Source organism: Carcharhinus amblyrhynchos, chromosome 19, assembly GCF_965287045.1.
Source record: "Carcharhinus amblyrhynchos chromosome 19, sCarAmb.v2.hapA, whole genome shotgun sequence".
NCBI lineage: Eukaryota > Metazoa > Chordata > Chondrichthyes > Carcharhiniformes > Carcharhinidae > Carcharhinus > Carcharhinus amblyrhynchos.
Window position 1 is genome coordinate 25,394,830 of NC_137342.1, and position 24,465 is coordinate 25,419,294.

Genomic DNA, 24,465 nt, shown 5'->3' on the forward strand with positions numbered 1-24,465 from the left:
ATACTCAGGACATACTTTCCTGCAGCGTATGAGGTAGACAACATTGGCCAAGTCACATGAGTATGTATCGTGTACCTGGTGGGTGGTGTTCTCATGTGTGATGGTGGTATCCATGTCGATACCACCACAATTTCTGCAAAACACACTGGGTCAATCAAGATTGACCACAATCCCACCCATGCCCTATTCCTGTAACCCCACACATCTGCCCTCCTAATCCCCTTATTACCAGGGTCAATTTAGCATGGCCAATCAACCTAATCAGCGCATCTTTGACTTGTGTCTTTGCCTGTATATGTTGTGTTTGTGAACCTAGCTCCATTCATCTGATGAAGGAGCAGGGCTCTGAAAGTTCATGATTTAAAATAACAAATCTATAAATATGGACCCTCATTCTTTCAAATTTTATTCATTGTAAATTTCATTTTAAAATTATTTTTCTCTTTCTCTTTTTTCTCCTCAAGCATGTTGTTCTTTCTCACTTTTTGTTTCCATTTATGTACCAGATTTGACTTGAATTAATTATTCCAACTAAGAGTTCCTGGTTCAGACTCTGCGCTGCTGATTAACAATTCTTCATGTTAATTAATGAAAGAGTGGTACGGTTGATTGTCCTAGTCACCCTTGTCCCCAGTATCTTCTGGGGCACCATGACATTGACCCTCTAACTTCCAGCAACTTCCAGTGCAAAAGATCCGACCACAATCATTACTTTCCCATTTTTTTCCTGATTGATTTAGAGTTATTTTTCGGCTTTGAAAATTTAAGACGTTTTTTCTTTTCATATATTCATCCATCCCTTCAGCTTTTGCCCCCCTCCCACCCATCCTTTTATTTAATTGAAATGATGAGGATCTCTTTGGGTCCCACTCTGCTTCTCTTCCTCCTTTTCCTATCTGCCATTCCTGGTGCTGACTTTTGTTTTCATCTCATCATCATTTCCACACCCCATATCCACCCCCTCCCCCACTGACACCCTCACCACTTCCCATCTCTTTTCCCCCAACATCTATCACACCACTTAACACAGCAGGAATGATTCCTATTCCAGTCAATCATAGAATCTCTACAGTGTAGAAGGAGGCAATTCAGCCCATCGAATCTGCACCAACAACAATCTCAACCAGGCCTATCCCTGTAACCCCATATATTTACCCTGCTAATCCCTCTAACCTACGCATCCTGGGACACTAAGGGGAAATTTACCATAGCCAATGCACCTAACTTGCTCATCAATAACCCAGAATTTACATTTCTCCAGATTTAAGTGCACAAATTGCTACCCAAACTTCCACTCTATAATCCTTCTAACAACAAAAAAAAAGTGGTAACTTGCAGAAAGTCATGCTGAAAGTATGCCCTCTATCCCTCTCGTCACTGGCTTTGTTTTCCTAGCTTTAATTCAGCGGCATTTGACACTCCCACCTCCATCACTCTCATCTCTGCCATCCCCTTTTATCTCTGCTTCAATATAGAAATCTATCCCACAACCATCACATCTGGAGCTCCCTCACTGAGGATCTAGTTGTGGCTCAGAATTGCTGCCATTTTGTTCTCTCATCTGCATCCCCCCCTCATGTCGCCACAACCCCTCTACCCACCACTGCCAATCACACCCAACACTCTCTCCTGCACCTCCAACCCCCCATACCACATCTAAAGCTCCTTTCTGTTGTCATGATTGGGAAACTTGTTCACAAAACGCTGTCATTTTCAAAAGAGAAAATGTTGGAAAATCTCAGCAGGTCTGACAGCATCTGTAAGGAGAGAAAAGAGCTAACATTTTGAGTCCAAACAAAGGTCCTTCACAGCCTCCAGATCAGCAAACTGCTATAATGAAACAGTGGCACAGTGGTTAGAACTGATGCCTCACAGTGCCAGGGACCTGGGTTCAACTCCTGGCTTGGGTCACCGCCTGTGCGAAGACTGCTAGTTCTCCTGTGTCTGTGTGGGTTTCCTCTGGAGGCTCCAGCTTCCCCCCACAGTCCGAAAGACGTGCTGGGTAGGTACATTGGCCATGCTAAATTCTCCCTCAGTGTACCCGAACAGGCGTCAGAGTGTGGCAGCTAGGAGATTTTCATAGCAACTTCATTGCAGTGTTAATGTAAGCTTACTTGTGATATTAATAAATATAAAAAGATCATGTTGGCAACTCACTGTGTTAAACGAGGGCCAGTCGCAAATAATGGAACTATCCACTTAGCAACTCCTCGAGGCAAGTCCCGCCCACACATAGCCTACGGTTCACCTGAAATGCACCGGTATGGAAAATCGCCCACACAATGTGTCGTGATTCAACAACATAACTTCGTGCGATTAGGCAGAGCCCACCTGGCAGAGCAGTTGGAAAGAAATCTCTGGAATTCTCTGCCCGTTGAGGTGGTGGAGGCTGCCTCGCTAAATATTTTTAAGACGCGGATTGATGGGTTTTTGATAAGCGAGGGGATTAAGGGTTATGGGGAGAGGGCAGGAATGTGGAACTGAGCCACGACAGATCAGCCATGATCTTATTGAATGGCGGGGCAGGCTCGAAGGGCTAGATGGCCTACTCCTGCTCCTATTTCTTATGTTCTTATGTAAATTACCAGTCAACTACCTCATGACACTGCTGTGAAACCAGGCATTTTTTTCCATGTTCTTCTGAGACATGGATGCTGGCAGCTCCCTCCAGACAGATCACAGTTCAGGAGAAATCCTCAGGTTCTTACTGAGGATATGCCAACAAATGGAAGAACCCCCAAGGAAATATTGCGAGATACCCAGAGTTCCTAAGCATTAACTGAAGGCCTTAACATAAGGTTGGTGATATGAATGTCTATGGTAGATTGGACAGTGGACAAGTCCTCCCATAGGCTAAATGCTGTTTCAGAAAATAATAGGATTGCTCAAATTTTTATACAAGTGACCATGTTAAAGTAAAACACTGCACTGAGACCTGTACTTAATTGTTCATTTTACCAGATGCACCAGTCAAATTATAATGGAGATAATTAGAATTATAATCTAACTTTTTATTGAATAATATTGTTTTACTGTATTGTTTCTGCAACATTTTTCCACCAGCTGGAGTAAGAGATGCTAATATATTTCATTCATGTCTCCAGTGTTGTCGGCCAGAATTCTCCAACCGTTCACACTGGCTAGGTTCTCTGGTCCCGCCAGCAGTGCGCCCCGCTCACGGGTTTTCCGCCAGCAAGGAGTGACGTCAATGAAAATTCCTATTGACATCGCTAACAAAAAACATGCCACCTCCCACCGGCAGGAAGGCCAGACAATATCGCCTGAGTCATTTTTTGCCCTCGATCTTTTGAGGTTAATTGATATAGCTTTCACTATGGCTATTCCTACCCCTTCTGTGAGGAGCTTTTTTTTGAACATTATCATTGCATTATGCATTGTGGCTATGTTGATACATGTGGCTATGTAAGCAATATCCTATTTGGTGCTAGTTGCAAAGTTTAACATTTCATCAACAGAAATGTTAAACCACTATTAGAATCTTGTGAGTACACAATTTTGTTGGGGTTCTAACAGGATTATGTGCCACTGTAATAAATTCAGATATTTTGCACAGGGAAAGCATTGTGTTTCCTAGTCATTCTGTATTGAGACCGGGATCTGATTGATATATTTTAATGCCACTAATAATAATAACATAGATTTTTATAATAGTGACAATTCAACCTCTGGCATTAAGATGAGGTCTAGTCTCACTTTGATTCATGCTTCTAGATGAGTATGTCACAGAGGTAGATGATTTGTAGTGAAACCACAAACATGTATGAAGATAGTATTTATGATATTATGGTTAACAGTGAATAGCGAAAGTCTTCCACTCAACGACTCATTACAGAATGTCATGGGAGCCAGTCATCTATTTGCTTTCCCGTAATTAATGGCTTAATTGCTGTTTTTAGTGCAGCAACATAAAGGATTCACCAACTTATGAAACCTTTTCACCAATTGCAAATCACTTTTATGAGCACCCTAACACATCTTTATCTTTAGTCAAGTACTTGCATGTGAAAAAGAATATTGACAGGGAATTATCCCTCCAACACAATAATTTTTTTAAAATATGCTTTGTATGAATTTTGTGGATTATTCTCTTACAGCATAATGATTTCTCCAAACATCAGTGATTGCTTCCTTGTTATTTTATATGACACATTCCTTAAAATAGATGAATGGGAAACATCCTGTAGGAAATACCTAGCACTTTGAATATCTGTTTATAGCAGGAACCTATCCTGTTCTTTAAAGTTGTAAAGGTCAATGCTGTTTTATTTCTCTTTCTTCAGCTGAATTCACTGTGTATCATACTTATTCTCAATCAGAAATATGTCATCCAAGATGTATGAGTAGATAGCGTTCAAACGAGTCCTCAGTTCTCTGCGGTATTGTAAGTAATTTCAGGACAGATGTGAAAATAAATGACCTATTTCCTGTTTTTTTATACCCTTCTGAGACTTACGTAGAATATTGATAGATGCTTATGTTAAATTAGCTGCTAATTAGCTGCAATGTTATTACCAGCATCTGCTACAAAAGGAACAACATCTTTTTTAACCTTTTAGAAATAGATTCTTTATTTGCCCAGCATCCTTTCTCATGGAAAATTTTTTTGAATTCAATCACTCAGATGTTGAAAAGTTCGTGAAAATGTTTGCAACCATCCCAGGCTCAAACCAACAAGTTAGATTGGCGCTCCTTTTAAAAAAAAAAGCTCAGGGCTACTCAGAACTTTCTGGCATAACCACAGCACCAGAGCAACATTGCTTCATATCATTCGGAGGAAATGTACTTGTAATCAATTGTTTAACAGCAAAACATTGGCACGTACAATTTACACAATCCTTTGAGATTCGTCTGCTGAGATCCTGTATCATTCTTTTGCATTGTCCAGTGTCCATGCAGAACAGAAGCTTATGCAAGTTTGCTGCATTTACACCAGTTCTATGTTAGCATTAGTTTTCATCCAAAAAAATGTCAGCTTACTACAGCTAATATCATTCAATATAATGCTGATTTCTAGAAATTGATCATAATTGTTTTGGTGATTTAAAACAAAAAAAAATTCATTGAGACCTGAACTACAGTCAACCAATTCAGTGGACACAATCTTACCAGCCGTTCTTGCCACGCTCCCGTTGCATCGAGATCAGAGAATTTGGCATCCTGCCAAATATCCATTCACTGCAGTGGGATGGTAAAATATCATTTTGGGTCCCCTATACTTTCAAAAGGACAAGAATCTGGTGCATTGGTGTGATGACAATAAGGGACACTCTAACCACCACCCCTTAACATTCAATGGTGTAACCATCACTGAAATCTCCACTGTCAACATCTTTCGGGTTACCACTGACCAGAAACTCAACTGAACTCACTACATAAACACAGTGACTACAACAGCAGGTCAGAGAATAGGTTTACTGCAGCGAGTGACTCATCTCCTGACTCCCTAAAGTCTATCCACCATCTACAAGGCACAAGTCAGGAACATGATGGAATACTCCCCACTTGCCTGAATGGGCGCAGCTCCAACAACACTCAAGAAGCTTGACACCATCCAGGATAAAGCACCCCGCTTGATTGGCACCACATTTACAAACATTCAATCCCTCCACCACTGACCCTCAGTAGCAGCAGTGTGTACTTTCTACAAGATGCATGGCAGCAATTCACCAAAGATCCTTAGGTAGCACCTTCCAAATCCACAACCCCTTCCATCTAGAAGGATAAGGGTAGCAGATAAATGGGAACACCACTACCTGCAAGTTCCCCTCCAAGCCACTCACCATCCTGACTTGGAAATATATTGCCATTCCTTCGCAATCACTGGGTCAAAATCCTGGAATTCCCTCCCTAACAGCATTGTGGGTCAACCCACAGAACATGGACTGCAATGATTCAAGAAGGCAGTTCACCGACACTTTCTCAAGGGCAACTAGGGATAGGCAATAAATGTTGGCTGGCCAACAATGCTCATGCCCCGCAAACGAATTTTAAAAATGGAAATAATCTCTCCCTCAATGTCAGTAAAACAAAGGAGATAGTCATCAACTTCAGAAAGCGTAGTGGAGGACATGAACCTGTCTTCATCAATGGGGTCGAAGTGGAAATAGTCAAGAGCTTCAAGTCTCTAGGTGTCCAGATCATCAACAACCTGTTCTCGTTCCTCCACCTGACGCTATAGTTAAGAAAGCTCAATAACGCCTCTACTTTCTCAGGAGGCTAAGGAAATTCAGCATGTCTGCTATGACTCTCACCAACTTTTACAATTGCACCACAGAAAACATCCTTTCTGGTTGTATCACAGCCTGGTATGGCTCCTGCTCTGTCCAAGAATGCAAGAAATTACAATGGGTCATGAATTAAGCCCAATCCATCAAGTAAACCAGCTTCCCATTCATTGACTCTGTCTACACTTCCTGCTGCCTCAGAAAAGCAGCCAGCATAATTAAGGACCCCATGTAGCCTGGACATAATCTCTTCCATCTTCTTCCAGCAGGAAAAATATACAAAAGTCCAAGGTCACGTACCAACCGATTCAAGAACAGCTTCTTCCCCACGGCACCAAACTTTTGAATGAACCTACCTCACATTAAGTTGATCTTTCACTCCACCCTAGCCACAACTGTAACATTACATTCTGCACCCTCTCCTTTCCTTATCTATAAACAGTATGCTTTGCTTATATAGCATGCAAAAAACTATACTTTTCACTGCATACCAATACACATGACAATAATAAATCAAATCAAATCAGCTGGAATAGTGGAAGAATCTATTACATATGCACCTATGGACTAAGGGTGCATTAAAAATCATGAGGTAGGCTTGGGAACTTGAACACTGGGAGTTGTTCATTTGAGGTTTGCACTGTTCACAGTCAGGTCTAAGACTGCTCACTCTGGTCCCTCAATGGGAGGAGCTAATCCCCTAGGGGTCACCTGACCTAAATTCTTAAAGGGGCAGTACACATCCCAAAGCCCAACATACATTATACATAATACCAGAATCCAGCTATAAATATGAAGTCATAAGATTAGAAACAGCATTCCTCTGCTGGAAAACTGTTCAGAAGTTTATAAACATGCTTGAACCTAATTAAGTACTCAAGGACACAAGCATCCTGTGGTATAGGATATGGTGCATCTTGTTTTAATACTGTGTTCCTGAAAAATATAAGAATTGGCCGCTATAATGCCTCAGCAAGGCATTGATAAATTGTGAGAAAACACAATCTAACAATAGATAACTTTAAGGATGTCCCTAAGTCACTTGTTAACTGCATCCTGGAAACTAAGTGTATTGACCACTCAGCATCTTGTTTGATTGAAAGATGTTGACAGAAATGAAGGATGTTGACTGAAACAAAGGATGTTGTCCAGCATGAATGTTCACTATGCTTCCCACTAGTTCAGCTCTGTTATGGTATGAATGTTAGAACCACAGAGTAGGATTTTTATCTTTATTTGATTCACTCCAGCATCTCTCAAGGTAATGATATAGCTACCATTGTGTGACAATGATAGTTCCCCGCTTAATTAGGTTGAAGATAATTCACTAGACCATGTAGCATTCTACTCAGGGATTTAAGATAAATACTACTATTGCTATTCATGAATGTCTTAAGTATTCCTCTGTGACATTAATAAGATTTGGATTCTCTATTAAAAACCAATGTTGCAATTACCATCAAAAGTGTTTGGTTCTTCAGTAAACCTTTCTATAATTTTTAAAATATGTGGTCTCTTGTTGAGGAGAGGTGCCCATCTCTTACAATATCGGGGTTGTTATAATCTAGCTGAAATGTGTTGGAAAAGCTATCTGGAGGATGGTAATATTCTCTGGTGGTTCCTTTCCTGCGTGGAGAGTTAGATCAGTTCTTCAGACTCATTTAATTATCTGTGAGGCCCACCTTGCTCAATCTTAAGTGAGAGTGATCATCCATGGATAGGTGTGATCCAAACAGAGGCTACGATGATAACTCACTCCAGGATGGCCATCCGACTGACTAAACCTCATTATCATAGAGGATGCAAAAGGTTCCGTGATTAAATCTCCATGGTGGAAGAGAAACCCACTCACTCTTACCTCCATTGGCATTTGTTCTATACCAATCATGGCCCAGGCAAGTGAACCCAAAGGGAATCTCTGGCATAGATTACCCATCACCATGCGTGACTTTGAAACTTTTGCAGTAATCTGCATAAATGGAATCGGGGGAAATTATTATTGTTTTCTCCATGGTTTCTTCTCTAGCCAGTTCTTTTTGCAGTGTGATCAGTCACCAATAATGGCACTGACTGCTGTTTTCATTGCAGTATATTGCTTGCATGTTTCTGCTGTCTGTTTGTACTTTTCTGCTCTTTGTGTTCTGCCTCCCTTGTGAAAGTAAATAATCAATAATCCCCATCATTATCAGTGCACTTGTTACTCTTTTTCTCCGTCTGTCTGGCTCACTTTCTTATTATTTCTCTGTATTTTATACTTTACATACTCTCTGTGCCTAACACATTAACTTCTTGGTAGCCCCTCAGGTTTTTTTCTTATTCATTCCTTGGATGTGGTTGATAGGATTAGGAGAGGGTGTTGACAATGCCATTATCTATTTGCCCCATTCTGTGAGCATCCCCCAGCGGGTATAAGCTAGAAAGCAATGAGGAAACAGTCACTGAATGCTGTCCGAAAGATCCTTGGTCCCACATTTTCCTTCTTAATTTCTGCACTTGCCAATAAATAGAAATTTGCAGATGTTGGGAGAATGGAGAAGTAATTTACAGCGGATTGCATTTTAGCACAGCAGAAAAAGATTTGTGACTCTTACTCCCTGAGTATCTAAATGCAGAAAGTCTCATTCATCTTGATACGTATTTACTGTCATTGTATAAAGTTCCCTGGTTGGGCTTCTATTTATCTTTGCTGACAAACGCTGTGTGGCGATCAGTTCAAAACATGATATATAATCTGTAAAAGTTATTCGGAGTCTGATATCATGATTGAAAAGGGGATTTATTATGAAATTGTAGAAAAAGCGGGTGTAACTTCAGTTTTCCAGATGGAGTTTATGTGATTCGTAGGAGCATCAGAATTTTATGATAATGTGTCAACTTATCGGCAGACCTAAAATATGCAATAAAGCGCAGGAATTCCATATTCTTGTCTATAATTAAAGATTGTAAAATAGATACAACCTGAATAAAATGAAGGTTATGAAGGAGAAGTAATTCAAAGTGTGGGTGACAGTGATTAAAAGGCTGGATGGTGGAGAATTGGGAAAGCAAGGGCACTGTCGGCAAAGGAGCGAAAAAGACAACTTTGATGTATTTACATATCATAGATGCTGTTCATGTAGGCGAGGAGCTGACACACAGGTAAGATTAATGTTCACTGCACACTGAGACTTTTTACAGCATAATTGTGTTTTGAAAATCAGGAAGCAATATCATCACCCAGCTCCATTTTTTACCACTAATGGGGCCAATTTAGTATATCTTGTAATGATTTCAAAGGATGCTTACAATGAGGCACTTGCTTTTATTCAAAATTGGCTGTGCAGTGAATATTGATCCAAAATTATTTTGCCACATTCAGAATGTTAAAGAGAGATTATAGAATGGTTTCAGATAGTCAAAGTAAAGGATTGCTGAAGGTGATAAGAATAAAGCGGGCAATTTGATTCAAATTGTGATTTCTTTAGTGCATCTTACCATTGACAATTGGATAGCCCGTTATTCAGGTACCATTTTTACTGCTGACTTTTGATTCTGATTTATCTGCATCAGATCAATTTATATCCCACTGAACTTGGCTTCCCCTGACTATTTATTCTTATTCTGGATTGCTCTTTGTCATTTAACCTTGTGATAGAATGATCATTATTCCTTAATGTTCCCCTCAACTCATATTTTCGTAGGAAGTCCACACCTTCATCCAAATGGATATTAGCAATATATCTGTTGGAAATATGAACACTTGTGATCAAAATGCTTTACTTTTTAGTCAAATAGGTTCTCTTTTAATCGTTTCACCTTACAGTGATATTTCTTCTCCGTTAGTCCTTGAAAAAACTCGCCCACTTGTCATTTACAACTGCACTTTCAAATTCTCATCTGCCCAATATTATGGACAGGGGATGGGAGGTTAACCAAAACACCCAATCCACTTCTCTTCTGTTCGTAATCAAGGTGGTTTCTTTTTGGAAAGGCAGATATGCGCATTACTAAACCCTTGTTAGTTTGTAGCTACCTTTGAAATGTCAGTGGCATACTTTTGTGGGTTTAAACATAAAGGGTTATTTATTTACACACTCACCCAAAACATTTAAATTTTGCATCAATTCACACACCACAAATGTAAGAAAGTTACAATTAATGATGATAGGGAAAGTATTAAATCAAAGGAATAGTTAACAGTTTATGTAAAGTGAAGTTTATTTATTAGTCATAAGTAAGACTTACATTAACACTGCATTGAAGTTACTGTGAAATTCCCCTAGTCGTCACACTCCAGTGCCTGTTCAGGTCAATGCACCAAACCTGCACACTGTGGGAGGAAACCCACCCAGACACAGGAAGAACATGCAAACTCCACACAGACAGTGACCCAAGCCACTAATCGAACCCAGGACCCTGGCCCTGTGAGGCAGCAGTGTTAACCATTATGTCACCGTGTCTTTGAACATTTAGTAAAAATGGAAGCATTTTCCCACTCTTGGCATTTTTTTTATTCCACATAAATTCAGATAGGGATTGGATATCTGTATTAAATGTAGGGCTCAAAGAGAAGAATGTTCAGCTGATGACATAGACTTGCACCAATAACTGTTGTACAAGAAGTCAAATTTCTTTACAGGTGAACTCGGAGTTTGGAAACAGGCTGAGAGACATTTAAAACACTTTTTAATCTCTTGGCTGGTAAAAGGTGAATGTGGCACAAACATTCTCTGCAGATGTTACCTTGTAGGATTTTTCTGCAGACTGCCCCAGATCTCTTCTGAGTCCTGGAAGAAAAGGATTTCAGTATTAGTGAACCAGTTTCAATTACAAGATCACTGGCTATTGATATACAATAGAAACCATACGGTGGTCTTTCAAATTTAAATTGTGGTTAACTGATCCATGCTGGTCCATCGATCGACCCACACTCAGTCATTTTTTTGAAGAGTGGTCAGTTGCAGGCTACTACTGGGGGAAGGGGCTAAAATCCCCAGTGGGCCTGGCTGCGGAGCACTCAGATATCGTTTTGTACACCTCTCCCATCTTATTGGGATCTCCTCTCAACTTTGGATTGTTCCCCCACCTCCTCCCTGACACGGGCCATCACACATTGGCACAGTGGTTAGCACAGTTGCCTCACTGCCAGGGACCCGGGTTCGATTCCAGGCTTGGGAAACTGTCTGTGCAGAATCCCTCTCATATCTGCATGGGTTTCCTCTGGGTGCTCTGGTTTACTCCTACAGTCTAGTCACGTGCATTCGCTATGCAAAATCCTCCCTCAGTGTACAGGAACCGGAGTGTGGCGATGAGGGGACTTTCAGAATAAACCTCATTTCAGTGTTAATGTAAGCCTACTTGTGACGCTAATAAATAAACTCATAATCCCATTCAGGTCCTATCCCCTTAACACTGCTCCTGATACATTGGCAATGCACAACTGGTACTTCCAGAGCTGCCAGCTGGGCACTGCCCAGTCATGCCCCGACCACTCAACAGCTTTAATGGCCTCTGAGCTCCCCAGTGTGGCCATGACGCCTGATCTCTGCTGGTGGAAACCAATAGTGATTCTCACCATTCTCACACCACACTCAAAAGTCAGGCGATCGAGAGTGGGGAGAACCCGGTGTCAAATGGGCTTAGCAAATTTAAATACTACTTTAAAAATGCTAATCAGCCTCACACCCTTTCTGGGCACGATGCGTTTCATGCCAGTAGAATGGACATGATATAGAAACAGAAACATAGAAGATTGGAGCAGGAGGAGGCCATTTAGCCCTTCAAGCCTGCTCCACCATTCATTTTGATCATGGCTGATCGTCCAATTCAATAGGTTTATCCTGTTTTTTCCCCCATAAGCTTTGATCCCATTCACCCCAAGTGCCATATCCAGCCACCTGTTGAATATATTCAATGTTTTGCCATCAACTACCTCACAAGACAATGAGTTCCACAGGTTCACCAGTCTTTAGGTGAAGAATTTTCTTCTCATCTTCGTCCTAAATGGTTTACCCTGAATCCTCAGACTGTAACCCCTGATTCTGGACTCCCCCACCATCGGGAACATCCTCCCTGTATCTAACCTATCTAGTCCTGTTAGAATTTTATAAGTCTCTCTGAGATCCACCCTCATTTGTTTGAACTCCAGCGAAAACAATCCTAACCTAATCAATCTCTCCTCATATATCAGTCCTGCCATCCCTGGAATCAGCCTGGTAAATCTATGCTGCACTCACTCGAGAGCAAGAACATCCTTCCTCAGAAAACTGCATGCAATACTCTAGGTGTGGCCTCACCAAGGCCCTGTGTAATTACAACAACACATCCCTGCTCCTGTACTCGAAACTTCTCGTAATGAAGGCCAACATACCATTTGCCTTATTTATCGCCTGTTGCACTTGAATGCTTACCTACGGTGACTGGTGCACAATGTCCCACTGCATGCTCCCATGTTCTAATAGACAGCCATTCAGGTGATAATCTGCCTTCTTGTTTTTGCTTCCAAAATGAATAACCTCACTTTCCTGTCTCCCTTCCATAAAGAAGAAAACGGGTTTTGTTACATTTTTTACTTTGTTACTTTGTAATGCAAAATAAAAATGTACCCATACACTCCCAATACACACTTGGGTTTTCACACACCATGATCTGATATTGCTGCAGTTTCGTCTATCTGATGCATTTCCACTGCTGCCTTATACATGAGACAGCATGTCTGTGATGGTATTATTCTTTTCAGCAATCTGAATAATCTTTAGATCAATAGGCTGTAGAATCAAGCCTCAGTGGAACAATCTGGCATTGGTCTCTTTTCCAGAAACGCTAAGGCAATATGTTCCATATACATTATGGTTTCTCTGTGCCCATTTCCAGCACAGAGCATAAAATGCTGGAGAGCTAAAATGAGGACTAAGATACCTTTCTCAACTGTGAAGTACCTTCTCTGATGCATTTTTGGAGAAATAGCCCTTCAGCGATCAATTCAGGAATCATCTTCCTGCAATAGAATGTCTCCTAGTCTGATATCACTGCTGTCAATTGCTGACCTAAAAGATGAACTTTGGGATGGCTAGTACAGCTTCGTGGGTCAGGATGGCTTCTCAAATTTCCCAAATGCCTTCCACCTCTTTCTACACTGTCTTGGGTTGTTTACTTGAGTAAATCTGTTCGTGGAGTGGCTTGGGTGCTAAGATTTGGGACCAATCTACAATACAATCAACACATTTCTAGAAAGTGCAGGATTGGTTGCACTTGATCTTGTCCCACTATTTGCCCCAAGTAAGTCACCTTTACTTTAGCAAGCTTGTTTTTAGCCAAGTTCACTACAAGGTTATTTGTCTGTAGACTCTGGAACAGCACCTCCATGTGGTCTCTGTCCAAGTATCACTGGAAATGAATGGATCATCCAGGTTCATTGTTGTTTATTCCAGCCATGACCTGGTTTCTCATCTTCTGAAGGTTGCTGGGGCCTTTCTAATTAACTCCAAATTTATCTAAGCGCTTAGTCGATGGCCCAGATCTTCCAGTCTCTGGACAGTCAAAGACTAGACCTACTCTCGCAGATATGCTAAGGGACTCCTTTGAAGTCCCAATGCAATGGCTCTGTGGGAATTGCCTGGGAAGTTTGAACTGCTGATGTGCAATCCCCCTACTCTTCAGGACCTGAAAACATTTTTAACTCTGAATTTGAGTCTATGGGGAAGATATTCTGGCCGCACTCACCCCGAAACCAGAAAATCATGTTCAAGGTCAAAGGAACTGTCTATGGCCTGGCCCTCGCCCACCACAATTCCCGTGGTGGGCAGAATGGGAAAATTCACCGCAGATACCTTGGCCTGTCCTAACTTACTTACCTGGATAGCTACCCAGGGAATGTTAGACAGATTAAAACCAGGTCTGGTGCCTGAGTAACTAAAGAACTGACCTCCCATCATTCATACTGATTCTCCTGACCACTCAACTCCAATGCCCCAACCTCCAAACACTCTCATCAACCCAAACTGACTTGGCCTCATTACCTTACCTTCCTATCACCCAACCCTCTCATACATTACCTTACACACCATTCTCCTTTTTTTTGTTTTTATTCAATTCAATCAATTTAAGTGCAATTCAGAGTCTCACACATTCCCAATCCAAGCTGACAAGACAGGGCTCTCACCTCCTGTCTTCAGCTTGATCTACATGATCCAAGCTGATTGGAGTAGGCATAGCCCGTCCTCCAAGGCCTGATCTTATTTGCATCTTAGCCATTCTCCTTTACCCACGCTGCTCGCTCACCCACTTTTACCCACTTACCTTAGCCACCCTACACCCTCACCCACTCTACTCTCCTTACCAATTGCCTTCTCATCATTGTTGTTCAAGAAAGGTTAATCTCTACTTACCAGAGTACAACAGCTATGGGTTGTAGTTTCAATGCAATTCTCTCCTCTGCTCCTTTCAAGGTCAAGTGAGTTTAGAAGGATCCTCCCTCAGAAGGCTGCCCTGAAAATTGGAAGATAAGTGTGTAGTTGTGGGCGACACAGTAGCACAGTGGTTAGCACTGCTGTTTCACAGCTCCAGGGTCCTGGGTTTGATTCCCAGCTCGGGTCATTGTCTGTGTGGAGTTTGCACATTCTCCTTGTGCCTGCGTGGGTTTCCTCCAGGTACTCCGGTTTCCTCTCAGAGTCCAAAGATGTGCGGGTTAGGTTGATTGGCCATGCTAAGAAGTTGCCCCTTAGTGTCCAGGAATGCGTAGGTTAGAGGGATTGGTGGGTATAATATGTAGGGATGTGAGGGTAGAGCCCGGGTGGGATTGTGTTCGGTGCAGACTTGATGGGCCAAAGGGCCTCTTTCTGCACTGTAGGGCTCTATGATTCTATGATGATCTTGTTTGTCGATTCGGGGTTGGAAGTAACGGTTCCTACCCTGAATGGAAGGTTCAATTATCGATTCACTGGAGGCGATCTTCCCACAATTTGGTAATGTGTCAGTTCCAGCAACAAAAATTAGCCACTCTTCTCTCCAGAACTTTTGACACTGTCAAAAAATAACAGGTGGGCATGTTTCACACATCATGTTGAGAGGCGGGGCCTAAACATCCCAGCAAAACCCAGCTGCACTGTGATCAAGGCGCCATGTTTATAGGGAAAATCAGAGGAAAATGTAACCTCCCCAGCACCCTACCACACCGATCTCAGGCACCCTCCCTTCTATGATCAAAGCTGACATTCACCAAAACCACCACCCCTGCAATCAGAGCCAGCATTTGCCCACCCCCCTATCCTGCACCACTACAATCAGCATCTGCCCCCAGCCCACTGCTACCTGCCCCTTGCAATCAAAGCTGGCACCCACCACCCTCATATTGTCAATGCTGGCACCACCTTCCTCTTACCCTGAACATGATGGCATTGGGCCCCTTCCCCCAGCCCCTCACCCAAACAGCCAATGCTGGCATCTTCAGCTCTCACATCTGCTCCTGCCCACCACTACAAAACAAATGAGTCACCCCCCTCCCCCATGAGGCTCCTACTAGGATCCGCCCCTGGTACTGCCCCCAGCACACATTGGCACTGCCAGGTTGCTGATGTCACGTTGGTAAGGCTTGAAATTACGGTGAGGGATCAACATCTGGCAAAGGGGTGGGTAATAATATTGAAATGTATCCAAATGTATTGAAGTCAGGTTCGACTCCACCTGATCACATCTCTGGCAAGGGGCAACAAAAACTTGAAATTTCAAGCTTACCGGCGAGATCCGCAATTTCTGGGTTTCTGCCAGCATTCCCACAGGTGGCAAGAGTGGGTTCGAGATCCTGTTCACTGTCACTTGGCCAAAATCCTGGTACTCGCGTCTTAAAAGTATTGTGAGTGTACCTGAACCATATGAACTGCAACAGTTAAAGAAGGTATCTCACCACTGACTTCTCAAGGGCAATTAGTAATGGGCAACAAATGCTGGCCTTGCCACACTGCTGAATGAATTAAAAAATGATACATCTTATTAAATAGCTATGTTATTCTGCTGTGAATACACCACAAAAATCATTTTTACAAAGCTCTCCATAGCTCCCCTGGTGTTGTCCAAACATTGTATGAGCATGCCAATTTTCAGATCACTGTATTCCTTGGATTTTGCATTACTTTGTTGAATACTTTTAGCCAGCAGTTGCCATGGTTGTATAGAACATCATGAGTAACGGTTCAAGCAGATAACACGTATCTCTTACACATCATCGCACAACTTATTTTAACAGTGGAAGGAGAGTTTGAAGTCTGAAGATTGAGCAAATTAAACATTTTCATTAGAAGTTAGGAGCAGTTGGAGGTTCTATGATGTCAATCCCAGCTTCCAGCTCCTGGTATCAGGCTAATAAACTGCAGAATTGAATATAATGATAAGTACATCAGTGTTATTACAATGGTACTATGTGCAAGAAATGTCAGTACTTTATGCAAGGGAATTATGAATTTGACAATCACCAAGCTAGAAAAGCTTTCCCAAACAGGTCTTTACGATCAAGTTGGCAAATTTCCCGTAACGATTTAAAAGCAGAGCTTATTTAATTTTATGCAACACAAGAGAAACGTGATACGAGTTACTCATTGAATTTCAGTTTCAAAATCTACAAATATCTATTAGTTTTTTGCACATAGTCTTTTAAAATGAAGCTTATATTTTATTAATGATCAATACGTGCAGTGCACTGCTATTAATTGGGACATGTATTACCAGGAATTATTTGCTGAGCTATCCATTAGTTTGATATGCATTATACACTGCTTGTCTAATAGGAATGATTGGATAAATGGATAGTTTGGCTTGCCATGGAGGTGTTTTCATTAAGATGCTTCCAAGGAGTTGCATTTTTCATGTTTTCATTACATACTGGACAGCACGATTGCTTGAAACTGATTAGTGTACATTTCTTTTTCCATCATTTTGACGTTCGATCATAAACGATTGATGCCAGGAGTACAAATGCACAGGTTCAATTTGAATTTGCTAACATGTTTCCTCTTTGAACATAGCAGACGCCATACATGTGATTTATTTATTTTCAGTCTCCACTGTGAGCTGCTGGCTTGGCACAGATATTCACACAAGTAGCCATGAACACAGCAATGTGATTTCTTTCAATCCATCATAGCTTTTAATGTGCAGTTCCTTAAGCATCTCTGATGAGGCTGCTGCCAATAAATAGCATTCTGCGTATACAGATATGAGATGAAATAATAGATGGAGCAAAAATGTAACTATACAGTTCCAAGTGTATCCAAACACACAAGATGTTTCTTTCTAGTGATGCGTTATCATATCAAACTAATGTGTGCTTGCTGAAATCGCGGGCTAAAGGTCGTCAAAGAATTCTTTGTTTAATTAAGTCTGAAGAACAACAGATCTACGTTTGAACAATAATATATGTGCAAGAGTCTCGTTCTGCATGTAATTTATACAGCATATTCGCCGTGGTTCATTTGCAGGTTAAGAGTTTTTGTATTGATTGGATTAAAATGCTGCTTTGTGAGGCAGCTACGTTCTGTACACTGTCATTATTTTTTACGTAGCATGTGACGGGAAGTAGCAATTATGCGCAATTGTGGTTAATTAATCTTCTGCTATGATTGATTTTTAATTGATTAATTGTTGCTTATGCTAGCCCAAGTGCGTTTTGTTGAATCGTGTGCATTCTTGCTTGACCTCCTTTCCAAAAGCAATTAGAACGACTCAAAATGAGTCTGCAGTTAGAGGTAGACGCTGTCACCTTACACAAAGTACATTGGCACAGTTGTGGTCAAAAACTAAAGTTGCAGAAAATGATTGTATTTTTATTATCAATTAGTTCAATTTAGTATTCGGATAGAAAGCAATCCATTCGTACATTAGCAATTGTTCCCTTTCATCCAGTGTTGGCACAGTTTCCATCATGGTTTCGGGGTGTGACAGTAATAGCTCAAATCTGTAGTTTTATTTCATTCACACCTGTCTTCCCATTCAATAGAATGGCTATTATAGCAGCTAACACATCAGTCCAATCGATTAGAGACAGCTAGGGTGGGCCTGCGGAACTATTCAATCTATACTTCAAAACAGAATTCTTGATTTTTCCTGGTGGATATCTGTGTTAACAGTTTAATAGATAATTCTACTAGCTTTTTTAAAATGACATTCCAATGGCATACATTGTGATATCAGGAATAGCATGCTTCTGATCTGATTCTGTAAACTTCAAGATGATTCTGTAAACTTCACATTATAACATGAGAATTTAAGAAAGCACTGAAAGATCAAGAGGTCATTTGGTCATGTAGGTCCCTTCTTTTTCTAATCACGGAACTACAGAATGTTTGCAGCACAGAATGAGGCCATTTGGCCTATGGTATCTATGCCAGTTCTCTGAAAGTGCAAAGCACCTACGCAATGTGCTCATCTCTTGAAAGAAGGTCCTATATAAGAGATCAATAAGGCTTTTCACTGACCATCTCCCTGCCCTACCCTAAGGCAATCAGATTGGAAACGAACTATTCATCCATCATTCCTGGTTGGTTGGTTCCAAATGTACAAATCAACACTCAAAACATTAGATAATTTCCATATTTGCAATCTGTATTCTCCCATTAGAGGTACAGTGGTTAGCAGGTTCGATTCCTGACTTGGCTCAGTGTCTGTGTGGAGTTCCTCTTCGTATCCGGGGTTAGGTTGATTGGCCATGCTAATTGACCCTAAATTGATTCTATGATACCTTTGTGACTCTGGCTGGAATTTGACATTCCAGGCCTAAGACCTGAGACAATAATGGGAACCAGAAGTGTTTTGGACTTTATGAATATATTGCGTGGCAGGATGGGCTGGATGACATGCACCCCACCATCATATCAGGGTGCCATCTTTAAAGGGTGCCTGGACATCAAGTTCTTGTCACAAGCTTACCATGGAAGGAAGAGAGGGCCTGGGATCTCTGCCCCCCTCCAAATTCAGCGGCGTGTCCCTTCGAGTGCTGCTCAACACAGTGGAGGCCAGTAAAACATCCTGTACCCAAAGATGGAAAGAAGTGGTCGAGCTGTGTGACCACCCCCACATGGGTGGAGGACTGCCCTGGAGTGCCAGGAATGAAGGGATGATCTCATATTCACTGACAGGATAGGTGACCACATAACTACTCACACTCATCTCACTGGATGGCAGAGGCAACATGGGCCACAGTGGCAAGGGCACCATCTGTGCAGTCCATGCATAAAAGAGCTACCCAACATGATAAGGTGGGCAGCATGGTGGCACAGTGGTTAGCGCTGATGCCTCACAGTGCCAGGGACCCAGGTTCAATTCCAGCCTCGGGTCACTGTCTGTGTGGAGTTTGCATGTTCTCCCCACATCTCCGTGGGTTTCCTCTAGGTGCTCTGGTTTCTTCCCACAGTCTAAGGATGTGCAGTTTAGGTGGATTGGCCATGCTAAATTGCCCCTTAGGGTGATGGGGATTATCGGGTTAAAGGGCCACTGTGAGCCCCTGATCCTTCCACTCAGAGATCTCAGATGTTGGGGGTAGGGTAAGGTGTGGGAGGGGGAGGGGGAGAAGGGGGTGGGGTGGGGGTTTTGGGGGTTAGTTCTGGGGGAAGAGGACTAGGCATTGAGGACAACAGCATGCAGGACATGTGACTGTGAGCTTTATCCTTTTAACTGCAAGGGCTCAGTGCCCTGGAGGGTCCATAATCCTTGTGGACAACTTGCAGTGCATCAATCACATGGCACACAACCCAGTGAGTTATTTGTAAGATTGGAAGCATGAGAAAGATACGTAAAACCCAACTGCTCTCAAATACACCTCTTTTTGCAGAGGAAAAGTTAAGGCAGGACAGGAGAGGCAGAGAATGAAATAGGAGGGAGCCTGCTTGAACTGAGAATGCCAGAGAGTTTGAGGAGCCAGACTGAGCCTATGGAGAGGTCAGAGGGCAACTGCCATCCAATAAGGATCCATGCATTATGTAGTCACATAGAAACCTAAGAGTCGCATGTTTCTCCATGTTGGAGGCAGCATCATGCAGTCACTGGAAATTAAGAGTCTGGAATTAAGAGTCTACTGATAACCCTTCTCCTCCAGAAGGCCATTGTCAGTTGGAAAACCCATCTGGTTCACTAATGTCCTTTAGGGAGGGAAAGTTAGCCGGTCAGGCCTACATGCAACTCCAGAGCCACAACAATGTAGTTGACTCTTACCTGCCCTCAGGTAGCTAAGGATGAGCAATAAATGCTGGCCAGCCAGCGATATCCATGTCCCACGAATGAATAAAAAAAACTCTCTCTTTTCTCTCTCACTTACAGCTTCCAATAGGAAGAGGGGAATGTCAGAAGAGGAAGCTACATCTAGCTGTTCCTGCAGCCTGATATGACCAAGGAGGAAGACAGTACATATATCGAGCCATCACAGCAGTCACCTGTACACTCCACCAACACATACTTTGGTGGGTAATGGATGTGTTTCAGGCAGGATCTCACATTCTGGAGGTTACCCCTTGCACACGTGTCTGCAGTGGGAAGGGGTAGGGTCAGCCATGCTCAGTGGCATTGGGAGAACTTCTTCTGGGGAAGAGGTACCTGCTGTGGGTTGGGTGATAAGGCTCTGCTATTGGCCCAAGATGCTGGAGATGCTACAAGAACATCAGGCCGAGATGTCAGAGCCCCTCAACAGGGTGACATGTGATGTGGAGGAGCCCTTCCCCCTACTTGCTGATGAAGTGGTTCTGATCTGTGTATACATGGAGGTCTTCACAAGGAAGAAGGTGAGCACTATGGAGAACACCCAGATTTTATGGGAGTTTGCCCATAGATCTACATTCCATCATCATGTGTGACTATGCAAGAGGAGGACTAGGCATCACAACCTCCCTCCAGGCAGCCCTTCTCCTCCAGAAGGCCAGCAGAGGCCATCAGGCCCCCTTAGAGAGGAGGAGAAGCTGTTGGACACCCTTGGGACCTTCACTCAGATCTCAATGAGGGTGCCTGGGACGGCATGGTGGCACAGTGGTTAGCACTGCTGCCTCACAGCACCAGGTACCCGGGTTCAATTCTTGGCTTAGGTGACTGTGTGGAGTTTGCACATTCTCCCCATATCTGAGTTTCCTCAGGGTGCTCCAGTTTCCTCCCACAGTCCAAAGATGTGCAGGTTAGGTAGATTGGTCATGCTAAATTGCCCCTTAGTGTCAGGGGGGTTAGCATGGTAAATATATGGGGTTATGGGGAAAAGGCCTAGGTAGGATTGTGACAATGTGCCGAATGGCTTCCTTCTGCACAGTAAGAAGTCTCCCAACACCAGGTTGAAGTCCAACAAGTTTATTTGATAGAATGAGCTTTCGGAGCACTGCTCCTTCATCAGGTGAGTGACGAAGGAGCAGCACTCCAAAACCTCATGCTACCAAATAAACCTGTTGGACTTTAACCTGGTGTTGGGAGACTTCTTACTGTGCCCACCCCAGTCCAAAACCAGCATCTCCACACCATCAGTCCTTCTGCACAGTAGGGATTCAATGATTCTATGATTCCGAATCCCCACTCGCCTGTGAGCCGGAAAATCCCAACTTCAGTGAATCACATCGGATAATAATCTTTCCTTCTATAAAAATAAGACAATTTACTTCAATTCACGTAAACAACAAAATTTTGTAATGTACTTCCCAACAAGGTTGCGGCTGGAACAATAAAAAGCAAACTTTGTTGTATTAATATGTAAGAAGTGGACTGTAGTGTGCTTCAACATGTTTTATAAGTTAAATATGTGATTCCAGCGCATTTGTCGTTTGTGTTGTGAAAGATGAATTTTTATATCTTCATTTGGATTTGTCTCAATGATGGCTTTGGAACCCGACACGAGGTGTTTTGTTGGAGTCCCCAGTAAATGTTGTCCACTGAACAAAAATGCCTCTTATTTCCGACCAAATTCAACAGACTTGGAATGTGCTATTTTCCTGAAGTTAAGTCTGAGACAACATCGACAACAACAGACCCTTCAGTTAAAGCTGGAATATTTATTTCTGCTATTAGATGTAAACTGGAAAAATGCTCCTCTTTAAGTTCTTTTTTAAATTCTGAACGTGTTTTTGTAACAAATATTTTCAGATGTTGTTCATTCCACAAGTATTTTTTCCATTAACAGTCCAGCACACACTGAACCTCTTGTATACAGACACACCCAAAGGAGTAGTGTTGTTCAGGCAATTGATTTATACTGCTATGTTTAACATCCCAAGGTTAGGTGGCTAAGATAATCTTCTGTGTAAATAACAGAATATATATCCTTTGTTAAAACGGCCAAGGCTATTGATCTGATTCAAACTTTCTTCTTACATTCCGAACATTTGCTTTGCAGTAAAGGCGAAGTACCATAAGTTTACAAAGTCCCAAAGATATTTGTGCAGTTCCATGTGCCACAACATTAATGATTATTTTATTGATATAGTATAATGCAACAGAGATTAAGAAACATACCTATTATGGGGTGACACGGTGGCACAGTGGTTGGCACTGCTGCCTCACAGCACCAGAGACCCGGGTTTGATTCCTGGCTTGGGGTACTGTCTGTGGAGTTTGCATATTCCCTCCGTGTCTGTGTGGGTTTTCTCCAGGTGCACCGGTTTCCTCCCAAAGTCCAAAGATATGCGGGTTAGGCTGATTGGCCATGCTCAATTGCCCCTTAGTGTTAGGGAAACTAGCTAGGGTAAATGCATGGTGTTGTGGGGATAGAGCCTGGGTGGGATTGTTGTCAGTGCAGACTCGATAAGCCGAATGGCCTCGTTCTGCACTGTAGGATTCGACGATTCTATTATGTTGTCCTGTTCATTCCAAACTTTGAAACTAAAATATCAACATCCTGAGGGGAACAGAAGCTGAACTGGATCACCCAAAGGAATCTTGTGGCTACAAGAGCAGGTCAGAGGCTGGGAATTTTGCTGCAGGTAACTTACTTCCTGACTCTCCAAAGCCTGTCCACCATCTACAACGCACAAATCAGAACAGTGAGAGTATAGGCTCCATGTGCCTGGTGAGTGCAGTTGCAGTAAGAAGTCTGACAACACCAGGTTTAACTCCAACCAATTTATTTGATAGTAAACTCACAAGCTTTCGAGGTTTCCCTCTTCATCAGGTGAATGGAGAGTCCTGGCCTCAGACAGTGCATATATCAGCACAGACAGTTTATAAATTACTGATTAGAATGTGAATCTCTACACCTAACCTGCTATTCAAGTCTTAAAGTGGCCAACAACATGAGTGGAAGGAGCACTGAGCATAGGTTAAAGAGATGTGTATTGTCTCCAGACAGTACAGTAAGTGAGGTTTTGCAAATCCATGCAAGTCATGGGGGTTACAGATAATGCGACATGAACCCAAGGATCCTTGTCAGACTTCTTACTGTGTTTACCCCAGTCCAACGCCAGCATCTCCACATCAAGAGTGCAGTTGCAACAGCATTCATGAACTTGACACCATCCTGGACAAAGTAACCCACTTGATTGGCACCCCATCCACCACCTTTAAATTTCACTCCCTCCACCACATATGCACAGCAGTAGTAGCGTGAACTATTGACAAGATGCACAATAGTAATTCACCAAGGTTCCTTTGACAGCATCTGTATTGCTACAGATACAACTCAATGTTTCTACAGGTATAGCTGTTGGGGCTAAAGGGATCAAGGGATATGAGGGGGGGAGGGCAGATCAGGATATTGAAATTGATGATCAAAATGAACGGTAGACCAGGTTCAAGGGGCTGAATGGCCTATTCTTGCTTCTAGTTTCTATGTTTCTGAGCCTATAATCTCTATCACCTAGAAGAACAAGGGCAGCAGGTGCATGGCAACACCGTCATCTGCAAGTTGACCTCCAAACCACATATCATCCTGACCTGGAACTAAATTGCTATTCCTTCATTATCATTGTGTCTTGGAACTCCCTCCCTATCAGTACTGTGAGCGTACCATTACAACATGTACTGCAGTGAATCAACAAGGTGGCTCACCACAACCTTCTCTCGAGCAATTAGGAAAAGACAATAAATTCTCTCCTCGCCAGTGACACTCACATTCCTTATATGGATATTGAAAGCAATAACCAGCAAAGGCACCATACTTGCTTTATACCATACAAAAGTGAGATAAGTTGATGTCTTAAGGTTTTTTCTGACTGCACCTGTTTTGAGACAGGACCCTAACTCTGAGCTCCCCAGATTCAGATTTGGGGGCATTCCAAAGATATGCTGCGGCATTCCT